General features: G+C 41.9%; 1 protein-coding gene across 19 annotated transcripts in view; it reads left to right on the top strand.

Moving 5' to 3' along the window:
* Positions 1-15885, top strand: part of ADGRL3 (adhesion G protein-coupled receptor L3) — a 487951-nt gene that overhangs the window by 83664 nt on the left and 388402 nt on the right. For all 19 annotated transcript variants that reach the window (XR_015803337.1, XR_015803335.1, XR_015803336.1 and 16 more), the window contains one exon: positions 4638-4704. The gene's annotated coding sequence lies outside the window, so the exon portion shown is untranslated. The remainder of the gene's footprint in view (positions 1-4637; positions 4705-15885) is intronic.

Genomic DNA, 15885 nt, shown 5'->3' with positions numbered 1-15885 from the left:
TGGGATTTTACCATTTGCTTTGAGGAAAAGAGGACTGGACTTTCTCCTGCTGTCTTTGGCAGGAAGGAGCAAGGAGCTTTCCTGTCTGTTCTCATTAAATATTGCGTCTTTTTAAGCTTTTTTTTTGCCAGATAGCCTAATTTGTGTTACTGCAATATACCATGTTGGAAAATTACAGAGGTTAATGTACAGCACTGTGATACACAACCATAATGGTAGACTCTAATGTTTTTTAAATGGTAAACCAAAGGCATTTGTAATATGAGTTGTAGTGAATTGCCTCCACTTCTTGCCAGAGATTAGTTTAGCATTGCTTTTAATATTTTATGCACTGAAGTTGTTTGCAAAGACTAAAAGCTTCACTCACTTTGCACACTTGTGCTTTGTTCTATCCCTGTACAAAGCACAACAGAACCACTCTCCTGCTGATGAATTTTATGTCAAGAAGTTCTATCAAAAGACAGTTATACTGCATTGGAAAGATTTTTCTAGTCATCAGTGAAGGCTGCATCAGATTTATGGTGTCATAACTGAGCCAGGTAGTTAGAAATCTAACCTTTCGTAATATCACAGGTTACATATTAATGTTTTAAATATCTAAACCACACATGAATGACGTAGGACATTTTTACTTTAAATGTTACTGTAGAGATTTGACGGTACATAATCCCATTAAAGCAGAAGAGTGCAAGATGAAACGATCCATTTGCAATTATAATTATGCATATTGAGATTGACCATTCTTTAAAAAATTGGAAGTGCAAGGTTGAGAAGGGTGCTTGAGCAATCACTCTTTGTTGAGAGCATTGATGGAAGAATAAAAAATTTGAGGGGGATTGATTTGTCAGTAATCTGCATGAAAAAGTATGGGAAGCATTTTTTTGAAACGTGTAGGGGAGGTAACCCTTTCACTGTCATGGTTAGCTTTTCTTGGAGATCCACCACAAAAAGATATCATCAAAACCAGAACAGCAAGTAACACTGAACTACTTCACCTGCTCTTGACACGTGATAAAGAGTTTTAGTTGTTCAGCTTAGTATTGGAGAGTCAGCATGTCCTCATGAGTACTCCAGAAGAGGTAGGTTTTGTTCTAGCTCTGTCAGGGGCTTGCTTTTTGACCTTGAGCAAAAAATTTTTGTCTCCTTGCCTTTCTTTCTGCTATTCCTTGATTGCCTTGTCTTTGTGGAGGATGAGCTCTTCAGGAGAGAGATTTCTTTGCATTGTGTTCTGTGAACAATGCAGTCTGAGCCTCGCCGAAGCCTCTAGGGGCATCTCTAAAAGAAATTATAATTGCTAGCTTTAATCACTCTCATCAAAAGAGCTTGGTAATGGAGGGTGTCAGTGTGGAGAATTTGGAGAAATCTGTAGGGTGCTTGTTAATTAAGTCACCATGGGTGAAAGTTGCTGATTGGGTTTCCTTGGCTGATGCAGAGATGCTGATGCCCAGGAGCAAGGCAGTGCTGCTCCATATGGGTTTTCATCCCCAAAACCACAACGCTGATGCTGGCTGCTCACTCCTCTGCTTCTGCAGAGCCAGAAGCAAGGTGCTTGGTATGTTTTAGCAAACAAGACTTTTTCAGAAGCCTCCTACGGGTTCCCTGAAACTTCATGTGGGTCGCTCTGTTGTGAGCATTTGCAGCAGAGATTGGGCTGCTTGGCTTTTTGCAGTGAAGACAGATCCTTGAGGGTGAGCCATCTCATCTTGATGGATTCTCCTCCTAGCCTTTGCTGTTGCCAAATAAAGTGTTTATTGTTGCTCTCCTTATTAGCAGCTTCTGGTTTGGGATAGAGGTACATGCCAGTTTGCAGATTAATTATCCTTCTTGTGGTATCTTGTAATGCAGAGCAATGTGCCCTTGTCCTCTTTGGGTGCATGCATTACTCACCATAGCAGAGGATATAGAAATATTTAGCCACATGAACACCAGCAGCCATGTTAGTAAAAATAGGCTATGTTGACATATCTCCATTATTCATTTAGCAGTAAACTTGACAGGTACAGGTCCCAATGTAATATGGGATGAAGCAAGGGAGAGAAGTGATTTCCTGTCTCCTTAGCATCCTGAGTGAGACCACTTTCCAAATTGTCCAGGCAGAGTATGACCAGAGGAGAACTGGGGAAGAAGCAACAAATGCTTTCTGAGGAGCCCTGTAGGTTTGAGGGCAAGCAGGTTAGTCAGGTGATGTGGAGAGCAGTAAAAGAGGATCAAAACAAGGATCCCTTGCATAAAGGGCAGGAGCTCCACTGCTCTGAGTATTAATAAGAATCAGAGATAAAGCAATGCCTCTTTCTTTAGTGTGTTTATTCTCTGTTTTAGGGCTAATGCCAGATCCCTGTAGTTCCTGCAGCACACCACTGCCAGTGAGCATCAGCTCTCTAACAAGTATTTTGCAAGATCTTTGCTCTTGCAGGAATCCCTGTATGGTTCCCTTCCTATTTTAATAAGAACAAGAATTCCCCAATCTGCAGTTGGAATCTGCGTAGAAATAGCATATGGCAGAGGCCAATTCAAGGTTACACATTTGGCATTTGGGAAGGGAAGGCAAGAAAAATTTACCAGTCAGTACACTCACATTATGATAAAATAAAGGTGAGCTGGGAGAAGAGCATGTGCTGAATCCTAAAACGACACAGAAGAGCCATAAACCACAGTGTGTTGTGCTGTCTCTAGTCCTTTATGCTTCAAGCAGAAGTAAAATGCGGGGTGCCATAAATGTAACAAAGATCTTGTTTTAATTTCATTTCAAAAGCCATTGCAAGGCAACGGGGTAACAAACATTAACTTCTTCAAACCAGGCAAATTACAGTTTCTTTGCTCTGTACTGCTCCCACCAAATAAGAATTATTCTCCAAAAGCTTCTTGGAAACAGGTAAAGGTTTTGCTATAAAGCGCAAGTAGAGTAGTCTAAACAAATGGCTTTTTTCCTAGAAATAAAGTATATGGATGCCCTTATGAGGTGTGCCTGGTCTGCTGTACACTTGTAAAAGTGGTTTTTCCTACTGAAACTGTGTATATTTGGTCAAAATCCAAGGCTGAAAATGGGTATAGTCTGTACATCTAGGGACTTTTTCATTTGTGCAGTAAGGAATAATAACTGGCCTTACCTCGAGTTTGCCTGTAAATTTCTTAGATGATCCAAAGCCTGTTTATTGCTTACAGAGGCAATTTTGCTGACAGGCAAGCTGGAATAGGTCTCTTTTTCTTCCAGAGCATCCATACTTGCCTATTATAGAGAAATCACTCAAAAACCAGCATGCATGCTGGACTTTCAAGCCTTGTTTTAAGTTTTAATTTACTTGTCTGACTTCCAAGGTTACTGAATGCAAGCAATTGCTTCTTCAGTACATAAATAAGATGAATTATGCGTTAGGGACCAATGCCTCGGCCTCCTTCTTCTCATGCTCTCAGGGGAGGATCTGCTAAGGAGTACTTAGAGCTGGGATGCAGCTTTCTTTTTTTTGCCATTGAAAATTAAAGGAAGACCGTTCTGGATTACCTCAGATGTGAAACCAGAGCCCCAGTACCAGTATTTCTGGTCTGAAATTTTCGAAGGTGTAGGGTGGTCCAGGGTGTTGGACGATGATAGCAGAGTGAAGGCTGTGCTACAGCCCTGGTTGGGAAAGGCATGGGAACTCACTTCTGTGACTGGGACAATTTGCTATGGTTTAACACTAGATCCTTCTTTAATCAGCCTTTAAAGTTTTTTCATTTCAGTACACTTCTTTCAGATAACCTGACCTGTGTTCTCCCCTACAGGTTGCAGAAAATGAGCTGGGTTTGTAGTTGATGTTGGGAGCAAAATTCAGGCAGGTGGACTCATTGCTGTTTCCCTTGCATGGGTTTTTAATTATATTTTCTAATTGTTTCACTGGGATGGGATGAGGTCCTGGGGTTGTGTGCCATCCAGCCTGACTCTGACAAGACTGATTCTCACTGAATCTCACTGAAGTTTCATCTGTAGCAATCCCAGCTGTGAGAAGCAATTTTTCATGTGTAATTAATCCTGATAAAACCAACACTTCCAGGAGGCTGACCTGGATCCATCCATTTCATTGTTTTGTCAATTAATGTTATATTTAGCATCTAACACTGTAATTAGAAGAAAATACTGAAGATCTAAAGGGACAGAGAAATTTTAAGTTGTAGCTGCCGAGAAAAAGGAATTACTATCCTTGCAATCATAATTTATTTTAACTTCTTTTCAAACTAGATGTTTTTTATTCTGGTGCAGTGACCTCTAAAAACCTGTGATAAATTGTCTGGTTTAACATTAGTTTCTCCAGATTACATTGGATTCTGTTGTGGGAAGAGATACTCATGTACCTGCATGTGTGTTTGATATCTACTTGAATCTCTGAAGTTTTTATAAATTACTGGCAGTGATATTGTCCCCTGATTTTTCAATGTTCACTAACAATTTTTTTGTATGTGTTACTACTGTCTTCCCATGCAGACATAGATTTCATAGACATTAAAAATTCTTACTTTTCAAAAATCAGTTCTGTAGACCAAAATCAGTTGTTTATTGCTCTATCCTCTGGCAAACGCATAGTAGAAAGTTCGTGAGTGCCTGATAAGTCTCAGAGGCAACTATAAACATTTTTTGATTGTTTTCTTTTTCTCTTTGTTTCCAGAAATGTTGAATACAGTACTCTGCAAAAAATAGTGTGTGGATTTCTCGCACCTGAAGAACAAGAAAAGGTAATTACCCGGCCATACAGTTGAGCCTCATTTGTTTGCTGTGCTAAAATATTTAGATCTGATCACGTTGCATCCAGCGCTGTGTCTGCATATGGGTTTTGTGTATTTTCAGTTACGCAGGTGCAGTTGTTTCTTGAGAATATTCCTTTATGTAAAGGGAACAGGGGAACAAAAGCAGCAGAGCATGAAAATGCTGAAGCAAATGGTAGGGAAGAGCGTACCGTGAATATTTTCAGTACATGTAGAAGTGAAAAGGGTAAAAAAGGTTTAAAAATAATCAAGGCTTGTATGTGCCAATGGGAAGAGGGCTGCAGACTTTGCTGTGTTTGCAAGACTGCCTGGTGGAGCCTGGCAGCCTGCTGGGCAAGTGTCGGAGGAGGCTCAGTGATCATCAGCCTTACAGCAGCCTCCTCATGTTTCAGTGACCCAGTAGCTCGTGGGGTGGTGCACCCTGCTCCAGAGGTTGTGAGCCCCTCTGCTGCCTGCAAGCCTGCCCCTTGCAATCGAGCTTCTTGATCCTCCTGGGTCGTGACATTTTGTTGGTGCAGCACAGCTCGGCAGGGCTGTGGCTCAGTTGCTGGTGTTAAACAAAATGCTGTTCATCAAACTTTTATGAGACACTTTGCCAGGGGCTGCATCTTGAAAGAGTAGGCTCCAAAAAGCAGCGAGCAGAGCTGTGCTGCTCCGTGCTGCTGCCATCTCCTGTATTTTCTTCTACCTTCTTTCCAAGGCTGAGAGGTGAGCAGCCCTACAGGGCCTTGAGTAGTTTTGCACTCTATCTTCCCTGGAGGAAAATTGGACATGGCATGGCCATGCTGATGAGTGGTGGTCCTGCTTCAGCTGGTACATCCCTTCAGCTGTATGGTGATCCAGAAGAGGGACCAGGAACTCACCTCTGTCTTAAAGTCTGTGTCGAGCATGATTATTACTGGGATTAAGCTGAGCAATCTACGTGAGCTGAGCCTTTCAGTAAGTTTTTGTAGTAATTAATATAAGGATTTTAAGAAAATATGTCGGTAGGTACCAGTATCAAGAACAAAATGAATATATAATGTGAAAGTCTGTAAATCTGAGTGTAGCAAACCAAGCCTAGTGAGACTTAAAAACATGGATATGAGGAGAGACACAGCAGATGTTGCTGGGGTCAGGAAACTTTCTGTATGAACATGTGACATGTTTTTACGAGACACTTCCTTTCATTCCTTGGTTTTGAAAAATGCATGTGAGTGACATCTTGTGTTCGCTGCATCTGCAGTGCCATACTGCTGATAATTAGCATGTGCATTTTAGAGGCAGTATGAGGCCAAGATGACAAACACAGACAAATCATAGGGTGGAACAATACTGCTTTCTCCATATATCAGCATTATCATTTTCTGAAAGTCCATCTTTCCACCCTCCATGATGCCTGTGAGAGGCTACCTAGAAAAGAGGCTAGACAATATTAAAGGAATAATGTAGGTATTTATTAAAAGAGGATACACCTTGGGCAGTACAAGAGCCTGGCTCTGGCTCTACTCAGGATGGATGCAACATGGATGACTGCTCGCGAGTTTTCACACTTTTAAAAGTTTTGGTCCGTTTACATAATGGAGTTAATTGTCCAATTACAGCTTCAGGTTATGAAGTTCCATCCTCCTAGATTGCTTCACCTTTGTTTACACTTTTGGGTCTGAATCTACAATGGTGTCCTTGTTTCTCAGGCTGGAAAAGGATTTTTTTGTCTAAATAAACTGTGCAGAGAACTTGCTAACACTTTATATGAAGTTCCGAGTTACACACTAAGACAGTACAGAATCTAAAAATTATGAAAGCTAAACTTAAGGCATCATGCAAATGGAAGTGTTATCTCAAGAAGCATGTTGAAAAACACTTCAAGGGCCTACATTTGCAACTTGTGTGGAACCTTGTGTATTTTTCTCGTGGTGGTCTCTGCATGCATCCATTTAGTGCAAAATTATGATAGCAGAGGAAAAAGAGCAGACAGAAGAAGTTCTTGGAGCAAATAAATGCTTAGTCAAAGTAGGTTAAACTTTCAGAGAACTACATTGTCCTGTATTTGGGGTCAAATCCTTCCACATGCTAAGAAATTGGATTAATTTTGTTGAATACTTCCATTTGTATTTATGGTGTCATTTAAAACTCTGTAATGCTTTCTGTCACCATCACCAGCTCATTTCTCTGCCGTGGGACTGTCCTGTTTGGGCACTTGACGTGTATGGGAGATACAGGATAGCTTTACTGGGAGTCAGACAGTTCAGTGCTCTGTTTATCCATGTCCAAAAGAAAGGTTGAAAACCAGGATTTCTTTAAAATAATGAGTTTTCCAAGGGAAATAATAGTGCAGTTTATAGTATGCCACAATGTGTTGGCAAAGAGGAAGACAGTACCTTGCTGTTAAGTTTCTCTGCTATTTCACTGCTCTTTTATAAGAAGGTGAAATATTAGTCTAGGTTATCCGTGCAATTGAAAATTATCTCTATAAGTTCAGTTTTTGTTTATTTATGCTTTTAGGACAGTTGTAAAGAGATTTTTGGAAAGAGCAGTGTTTCTTTTTGCAGGTAAGATATTAAAAACATGCCCACATTCATCATGGCTAAGTGCTTTCCGAGGCCTTGAAACACAACTACCCGTGCTATTGGAATGTGGCTCAAACACGGGAATTATTCCCACTGGATTTCTTGAAATCTATAGGTGTTGTTTTAAAATTTCACGTAAGCAATAGTGTAAGTAGATAAGGCTATATGTGCAGCAAAAGTACGGCAACTCACGTTGTTATATTTGATCTCCTGTGAGGTCAGGTAGTCACACGCCATTTTTTTCATCCCATGAACGGGATCCCACAGAGTCATTTAGTCTGCCAGCTGTGTGAGCTGAACAACCACGAGCTCTTTTATTCCTCCAGACTGCAGCCGTGTCTTTTTATTTGGTGCTGCATGGCACTTGGTTGCAATGGCTGGGCTAGGGACGTATCAGATGTATTTCATTGCAGAAGACACAGTGGCTGCTCTGCACATGAGCCAGCCCCTAGAAAAGGCTTTGCCCCATCCTTAGGAGGCAGTGACCTTGATGGGGATGCTCACCCCCATGCAGTGGGGGCTTTTTGCAGATGGAGTGGATTTCATGCTGTGCTGCTCTTAGCATCAGTGAGCAGGGTCCAAAGCTGCAGGAATTGAGACTGTGCTTTTACTTCCTGTGTGGCCAGACTGAAGGAAGAAATCCCAAGGCTCAAGGGCATGAGAAGCGCTCTCTTCTTTTGTTCTCGGTGTCTTTTTTTTTTTTTTTAAACTGGCTGGCCATGACATTAAGATTTCTAATTAATTTAGAAACCACAGGCAGTTGAAGAGAGTGAGCAATGTAATAACTGGGCCATGGGGCAGAGTAAAAGCACATCAATTATTCAGGCAGTCGCTGCTGCTTATTCCCTTCCCAAAGCTGGGCTGGCTGTCAGCATGTGTCAGTGATGCTGCTAATGCCCTTCAGAATTTACATGCATAAATAGTGGCCTTTTAAAATCTGCATGAGGATAACTTTAGTATTTTCAACAATAGCTTCCAGCAGCATGCTCTGACTAGTGGCCACCCGGGGCTCCAACCACTATTTTGGGGGCCTTGTTCAAAAATAGGATTTTGGCAGGTGCGTCCCCCAAAAGCCTCTGCTGTGGAGAAGTTGCTCCTCAAGGAGGTTGAGGGGCAGCCTGAGCCATGCAGAGGAAGAAACAGTCCTGCTTTAAAATGCAGGTGGTGTTTGAGAGTGTTCTCTCTGAGCGAGTGAGTCCAGCATCTCTTACAATGCATCATCCCTGTGCTTCTATTACTGTGATGTCTCCAAAGCACACTCCATGAAGATGCCTTGGATGCCACTGGGGCTGGACCCAGTGCAGTTCCTCTACAGGTGGAAGAGCTGGAAGCATCCTTCTGCTCCTCACTGCTCTGGCTATTGCAGCTCCTGCACTTTGAATGAGCAGTTGGGAAGTTTGAAATAGAGGAAGCTTCTCTGACTGCCAGGAACTACATTCACATGACTGGCTGTGATTGTCTTAAGTGGGTGCACCTCATAGTCTCATGTTCAGAATGCTGCAGGGAGCAGCACTGATTCCTGCATTGAACCAGTCAGGGGAGTGGAAACCAGGGGACCTGTTGGATTTTTCTGCCGTGCACTACAAGTGGATGACAAAGCCTTATTTTTCTGTTTGGTCGGCATGGTTATCCCTGCTGCTGGAGGCAGCCACCTTGCTTTTTAAAAAGTTAACTAATTTGTGAAGGCCACGAAATAAAATGAGCCTTGCTAATTACGTGTTGTGCTGGCAAAATGACCGGCTTGGGTTTGGAAAACGCTGGCTGTAATTAATGGTGAAAGGCTTTTTCTCTCATCTGTGTAGCCATTATGAATCACTTCTCCCCATGGAAACTTTTAAATCTGTCTCACTGGGGAGCCTGAGGAGGAACAGGTAAAATGGATTTGCCTTAATAGCTGCAGTTGTAACTTAAACACTTGAAATGATATTAAGCATCTCTCTCCATTAGCATTTCATGTTGATCCTGATGATATACCAGCCGAGGCTAAGACAGGATCAACGTTCATTAGATGGAAGAAACTAAACTCTGTAGACAAATGCTTTGGCTAAATGGGGCCTTCATTGCACTGAGAACAAGAATGCAATTAGCTGAAATGTTTGTTTACAAAATCTAATTCCTAGGGAGTATCTTCTCAGATTGCCACTTACATCTCTTGGGCTGGTTTTGTTGCCAAGGTTTGCAGGTTGACGGATTTTGCAAGGCTTGGTTGTAGCCTGTATATAACAGATGTTTCAAACTTTGCATGCTAAAGCTGAACCCAGGTGAAGAGCAGAGGCTAAGTTGCAGGTGTGCCAGAGTTAATTTGTGCATTCCTCACATTTATTTTGCAGTTTGCAGTTAAGTGCAATTAATAATAATTATTAGATGTTCCAGATATTAAACAGTGTAGGCTGAAGAGAAGCTGGAAACTGTGCAGTGCTGAGTGCTTACTGCTGTCCTCCTGTCCCCCACCTGGAGCCTAGCCCAGGGGAATCACCGATGGGTTCCAGCTGGGTGAGCATGTCTGCCAGGATAACTGCAGGAAGAGCCTTGTGCTAGTTGGTTGACAAACATGAACACCCCCAGAAGGTGATTTTGCCCATCTGCAAAGTGCTCTGGAAATGCTGCTTCTCTCTGAGTTACAGAAATGGCCAATGGGAAACATAACTATTGCTGTCCAGATATTAGAGCAGATTTTGTCGCTGCGTAGGGTTTGTGGAGTGGGAAGGATCAGGCATTTTGAGCCTGTGCTGATACCAAGAAAACAGCTTCATACTAATTGTAAGTGTGCAATAGAACATTGCACTGTATGCTTGGATATGGTGTGGCAGTATTTGTTAGATTTTTTGGGTTTTCTTAGTCCATGTGGTGGTTTTGCTTTCCTTGCAATTTTTCCTAGTGGCTTCCTTGCAAATGAAGAGTGTCTGCACTTACCCATGGGTGTTACTGGGCGAGTAAGCATTTCCTGGACACATTTCCATCATGTATCTGGTGGCAAATATGAAACAGTTACCAGAATAATGCCTTTTCTTCCTCATTTACTGAATACAGGATATTAATAAAATAGTCAGTGTAATCTGTTTGGTGATGGCTTATATAGTGATGTGAAATCATGGGGAACAGACTAATGAAGGCTGTCCTATTGATGGATAAGGGCTACAATTTACCAAGCTTGCAGTAACTGAAGTAAAACTAAGTTGCTTTTGCCTGACGTGCAGAGTGATAGGTGATGCACAGGTATGTGTTTGTATGTTGTACTGAGCACAGCAACAGAGCGAGGAGGTGAGCTCTGGACATCTGTGGGAGTTCAGGATGGGATGGGACTGCTGCAGAGGCTCCTTAACGTGGTTGCAAGAGGTAAAGTGTAAAAGTCTTTCAGATGTCTTAGCTGTGACTTGTTAACCAGCTCATTGCAGTGTTGTGTGTCTTGCTGCCTCCTCCCATGCTAAGGATGCTCCCTAGCAGCTCTTCTCCTTTGGTCAGCAAAAAGGGAATTGCAGGAGTCAATGCTGGGGTTTGCTCCTGGAAAGGCACTGATCAGGAGATCCCTTGGGAGTCCATGCTAATACAGCATTTAAAACACTGCTTTTTCAGTGTCAGCACTGGAAATGACAAATGCTTCCCTTAATTTGAGAGAAGTGTGCCTGATATTACATGCTTATGTATGCCTGAAAGTCTATTCTCAAGACAGTACATGGGCCTATCTCCTATGAAAGCTAATTGCACTATTAGGAGAAGATATCCTGCTAACTTAATAAGAGACATTTATTTGTGTCTTAGAGGATTTTTTTTCTGAGGTGGAAGAAATCCTGAATGGTGCCAAATTTTATTTGAAGCATATTGTTCTTCACTGTCCCTTCCTCTCTCCCCATGTCAAAACTGTTCTGGAAATTTAAAATATTTTATAAGTTCAAGGCACACCAATGTAATTGAAGGCAGGCAGCACTTATGAGAGCTGAAGGGGAATTCATCATGCAGATGACTTGAGGCTGATTTTTTTTTTTTTCTGTAGAAGGAAAAAAGTCGGTAGAAAGCAGCATTGCCAACAGAGCTGTATACATTAAAGGTGTAGAAAAGCCAGGTGAACAGAAAGAACTGTGGCCAAGGTGTCTCCCTTTGCCCCTGCTGTGATGTTTTAGCTCTACCACAGATGCTGTCAAGAATCTGGGGTAGATCAAGAGTTTTATTGCCTGGGCCTTCTTTGAGGTGGAAGACAGGACTTGGAGCCTAGGTAACTGCACCTACCCCCTCCCCAAAAACATCCTCCTCTTGGCATTCCACAATGCAGGTCATCTTTGTCTTCCCTGCTTTCCACAGGCAGTTACAGCATTAGGAGCTAGGTATTGAGGTTTTGTACCAGCATAATTTGAATTTAAGTCTAATTTTGACAGAAGTTTAAAGAGCTCTCTCCCCTCCCTCTCACTCAAAGCACACTGGAGAGTCTAAATGCACTGTATTTGGCTTGGAGACATTTCCCTGTGGTTTGTTGCTTTGCTTTTATTGATGGGCTGTGTTTGCTTTCACACAAACTGATTCATTTGGACACAATGATTTGTTTTGCAGAAGTTGTTTGCTTAGGGATGAAGGCTGAATTAAGGGGGGTTTTATGGGGTAGAAACTTTTATTTCCACAAACTTATTCAGATCTCAGTTCCACTCCCTGCAAAGCTTGTACAGACTGGGATAAAGTGGCCCTTGGCCAAACTGGGAAGATGCAACGTGCCAAGTAGCTGTAGGGAGAGCAGGAGGATATGTTAAATTACAGAGAGCTTTTGAAAATTTTAGAATGTCCTGCAGGAGCAAAACGATGGACCTTGTAAAAAAATGTAAGATGATCTGATTCTGCTTTTTAATTTCCAAAAATAAGAACAAAATTGGAACAATCAATCCAATTTCATTAAAATATGAAGATATGCTAAGTACAGCATTAGATATGTACTTTTTCACTATAAATACACCCCCAAGGAATCATTCTATTTTAAAGATGAACTTGGTATTATGATAATGTAAAAGAAGTCTATAATTTATAATTCCAGTTGGAGGTGAAGAAATTTAACATGTCAGTTTCTCTATTCATTACTTCAGCAGTCAAGACCAACGGGCTGTTCCTTCACCTTTGCTGTCAATAATTTAGATAGAACAATTATGGATTCGGTTAAAATATATTTGTATCAAAAGAGAAAATGCAGCAGAAGAAGGTTCAACATTCTAATTTTAAAAATTCTAATTTAAGAAAAAAACCCCAAAGAACCCCTCATTGGTAAGAGTACATTTGGTCCTATATTGTATGAGCTTCATGGCCAAAACTCCTCAACTGTTACTCTGGTCTTTCTGAAGATGCCATATGGACTAAGTTGAGAAGTGTCTCTCCAGCCTTTTTGTTTTGGAAAAAAGCTGCTGACAGCTGACAGTCACTTCCTGTACTCGCTGCCTGGCAATTCTTTGAGAAAAAAACAACAACAAAAAAAAAGGAGGTGAACGATAAAGTCTTGTATTGGTATTTAGGTCTTCATTTTGCAGACCTAGTCATGTATGCTGAAAAAAAAAGTGTATTCTGGCTGGCTTGAAATCTTTATGAATTTTAAGCATTCGTTTTGGAGTTTTGAGCCTTAAGGTCTCCAGTGCAGTGCTTCTTTAGCCCTCAATTTAGAGGGGACATAATTGCATTGACCTCTGTTCTGCCAGTCCTAAATATTCAATGTGCTCCAGAATAATTCCATAGACCTGAAACTGGAAAATCAGATTCCTTATTGAGATGCATAAATAGAGTTGCAAGTCTTGTAATCTTGTATTAAAGCAGCAGCATTTCTTTGGGTTAAGTTTATTATTACAAAATACACATGGCCAAACTTAAATACAGTTAACCTAATATGATCAGACTGATTTGGAGCAGAGGTAGGTCAACACTAAGTGCTTTTGAAAATCTCATCCCAGCTCTCCAGAGATTAGGGCTATGAGTGCAGAGCCTCAGCCTAAGTCATGCTGAAGAGGCAGAAGGAATGTTTCTCAATGGAGAGAGGCTTCATTTGGACAGCAGAAGCATGAAGCAGACTCGGGTAAGAAAGGTCTGCAGCTAGATGGAATAATATCCAGCTTTGCCCAAGGCACAAGGCTTGGAAGTTAACCCACGTGGAGGCATCTGTGAGTCTCTGCTGCTGGCAGTGTGTATATGGGCAGCCTCCCTGTTTTTGGGTGGGTAGGGGCATCCTCTCCTCTTATGTTTTGATCAGTACTGCTGCACCAAGGCAGTACAGATGAAAAACTTGAGGCTACTGGCCCCAGTTTTTTCCTTTTTTAATGAAAAAACCTACATTCTTACAAAAGTAGTGTCCTTGGGATTTGTAGCACTTGATGGAATGTCACAACATGGAAGCTTATTTTTGGTGTGATATTTTAATTTAAATACCTAAAAGTTAAGTGCTCTTTTAGGCATTTGAGTGAGTAGAGTCTCCCTGTTGCATGTGAGAAAAAGCTTGAGAGCTCTCCTCTTGTATCTCTGTAAATGGTGCATGTGACTGATTTAGTGAACGAGTCAAAGCTATAAAGTGTATTGAGGCCTTGACAGAAGTACATACACCCTTGTGTGCATGACTTCCCACTGAAATAAGTGGAGTTGTGTTTTTTGAAGTGAGCTTGAGTTTGGCCCCCAAATCATGTGGGTATGATGAGAGGTTTGACCAGATCCAAGTCACGCAGTGTCGGTTCCTTGGTGATCAATGAGATGACTCACTCTGATACCTCATCCTCAGATATTACTCACTGCTGGTGCTTCATCCTGCATGTGTCCAGCTGATGCAGGTGCTTCTCCCATCAGCCATGCTGTCCTGACATCAGCTGAGTGCAGTCTGCAGGTGCCTCCTCTCCTCTCTTTTTTCTTGGACCACATATCAACAATTTTAAGAGCATTTTCTGCTATTAAAAAAATAATAATGTAGCATAAGCAGTAAGTTTAGCCTTTGAACTGCAGCAACACAATGTCTTTTATAAAAGCATACAGCTGCTTTATGTGTAAAATGTGTGTGACTTAAACCTCAAGTGTTGCTTTCCATGATCAACCATTTTATACAGGAACACAATGACTAAGTGGGTCTAAACCTATTGAGGCTAACCCTTTGGGAATGACTTTTGCATGTCCTTATTACATGGAGTCTGCAAAAGACTGGAAAGACATTTTGTCAGTGTCAGTGTATCCCTGGGCTAGGCCTGACAACAAATAGAAGAAAGAAAAACCTGCAAATTCTCAAGGCAGAGGATAGGAAAGAAGCAGCAGGTTGAGTAAACAGATGGGGTGGGCCAACATTAAAAGCAGGATGGTTATGGTAAGTGTAATGTGCAGAAGTCACAGTACATCAGCTGGCTAATCAGTGCTGAATGATTTGTAGGCATCTCAGCAGAGGTGAGCTTTAAGGAGGTTTGAAGGAGAACAGTGTCATGGCTCTGCAGATTTGTACTCTTCTCCTGCAGAAAGAGGGACTCTGTGAAAGGCATGAAGGTTATTACTTCAATGCTGCTTTTCTGAATATGTTCTTCTTTTTCTACATCCTTTTTCTTTTTATTTTCAATTCTTTTTTTTTTTCTCCACATTTGCTACAGAGTCTCTCTAATGAGCCAGGGTCGTTGTTGGCCCAGATGCTGCACTGCAAATGCTATTTTTTAAACCAGCTGAGAATTTGGCCTGATATTTAGCAGTCACTTAGTACTTTCATCTTCAAAGTACTGTGCAAACATTAATTAATTCTGCTGGGGAGCGTACAAGAAGGTGCTGCTGGAATAGTTATGCTAACTGCAGAGCCACAAGAGATGGCAAGGACAGTGTTGCTGGGTTTGGGAGGTCTGTGCTTACATACATAATTCAGCAGAGCACAGCACAACAGGTGCTTTCGTGGCAGGAAAATAGCTTTTAGGTACCTGTTTTTTCCATTGAGTGGGTGCTTGATGTTTTCAGTGGAAGAATGTTGCTGCTGCCCTGCTTAGGAAGATGGGCAGCCTGGGTTTTCTGTTTGCACATCTACCCCTGCAGATGGGCTCCAGCTTGCAGAGACAGTAACTGAGCAGCCAGACAGATGCTCTGTGGATGCTCAGTGCTGAGGCATGGGGGCTGTGCAGAAATCAGAACTGCAGTGTTTTTCCATGCTTTTCACTTGGAAAATGAATAAACCACTTGCAGCACATGCAGCTTTGGAGGTGCACAGTGCTTTGCTCTGCACTGGGGGCTCTTTGCATGGGGAGAACCATTTTGCCCACGTGGATGTTGTCTTGAGCAGGAATGAAGAAGCTCAGCAGAGCTGCAGAAATGACTGTGGGAAAGTCTTCCAAGTTCTCTTAAGGGCAGCATCAGCAGCATTAAAAGCTGGCACAATCACCAGCATCTCCCAGCTCCACACCTAACATGCTCTGGCATGAGGCAATCAACTCTGCCTGTGCCTTGAGACTTGCCTGGAGCACCTCTTCTGAGTGATAACACAACTCCAGGCACCAAATCCACTCAACCAGGCATCATATTAAAAGGAGCTTTTAAAAGATTGTGCCTACTGATGCCGAATTAATAACAGAGAACCACATGAGCCTTATATGACTCGATTCAGGTTGGATTCAATCCAACAGGCATCTAGGTGTGAGAAGAT

Source organism: Sturnus vulgaris, chromosome 4, assembly GCF_052056855.1.
Source record: "Sturnus vulgaris isolate bStuVul1 chromosome 4, bStuVul1.hap1, whole genome shotgun sequence".
In the NCBI taxonomy this organism is placed as follows: Eukaryota; Metazoa; Chordata; class Aves; order Passeriformes; family Sturnidae; genus Sturnus; species Sturnus vulgaris.
This window is presented reverse-complemented; position numbering and strand designations above follow the sequence as displayed.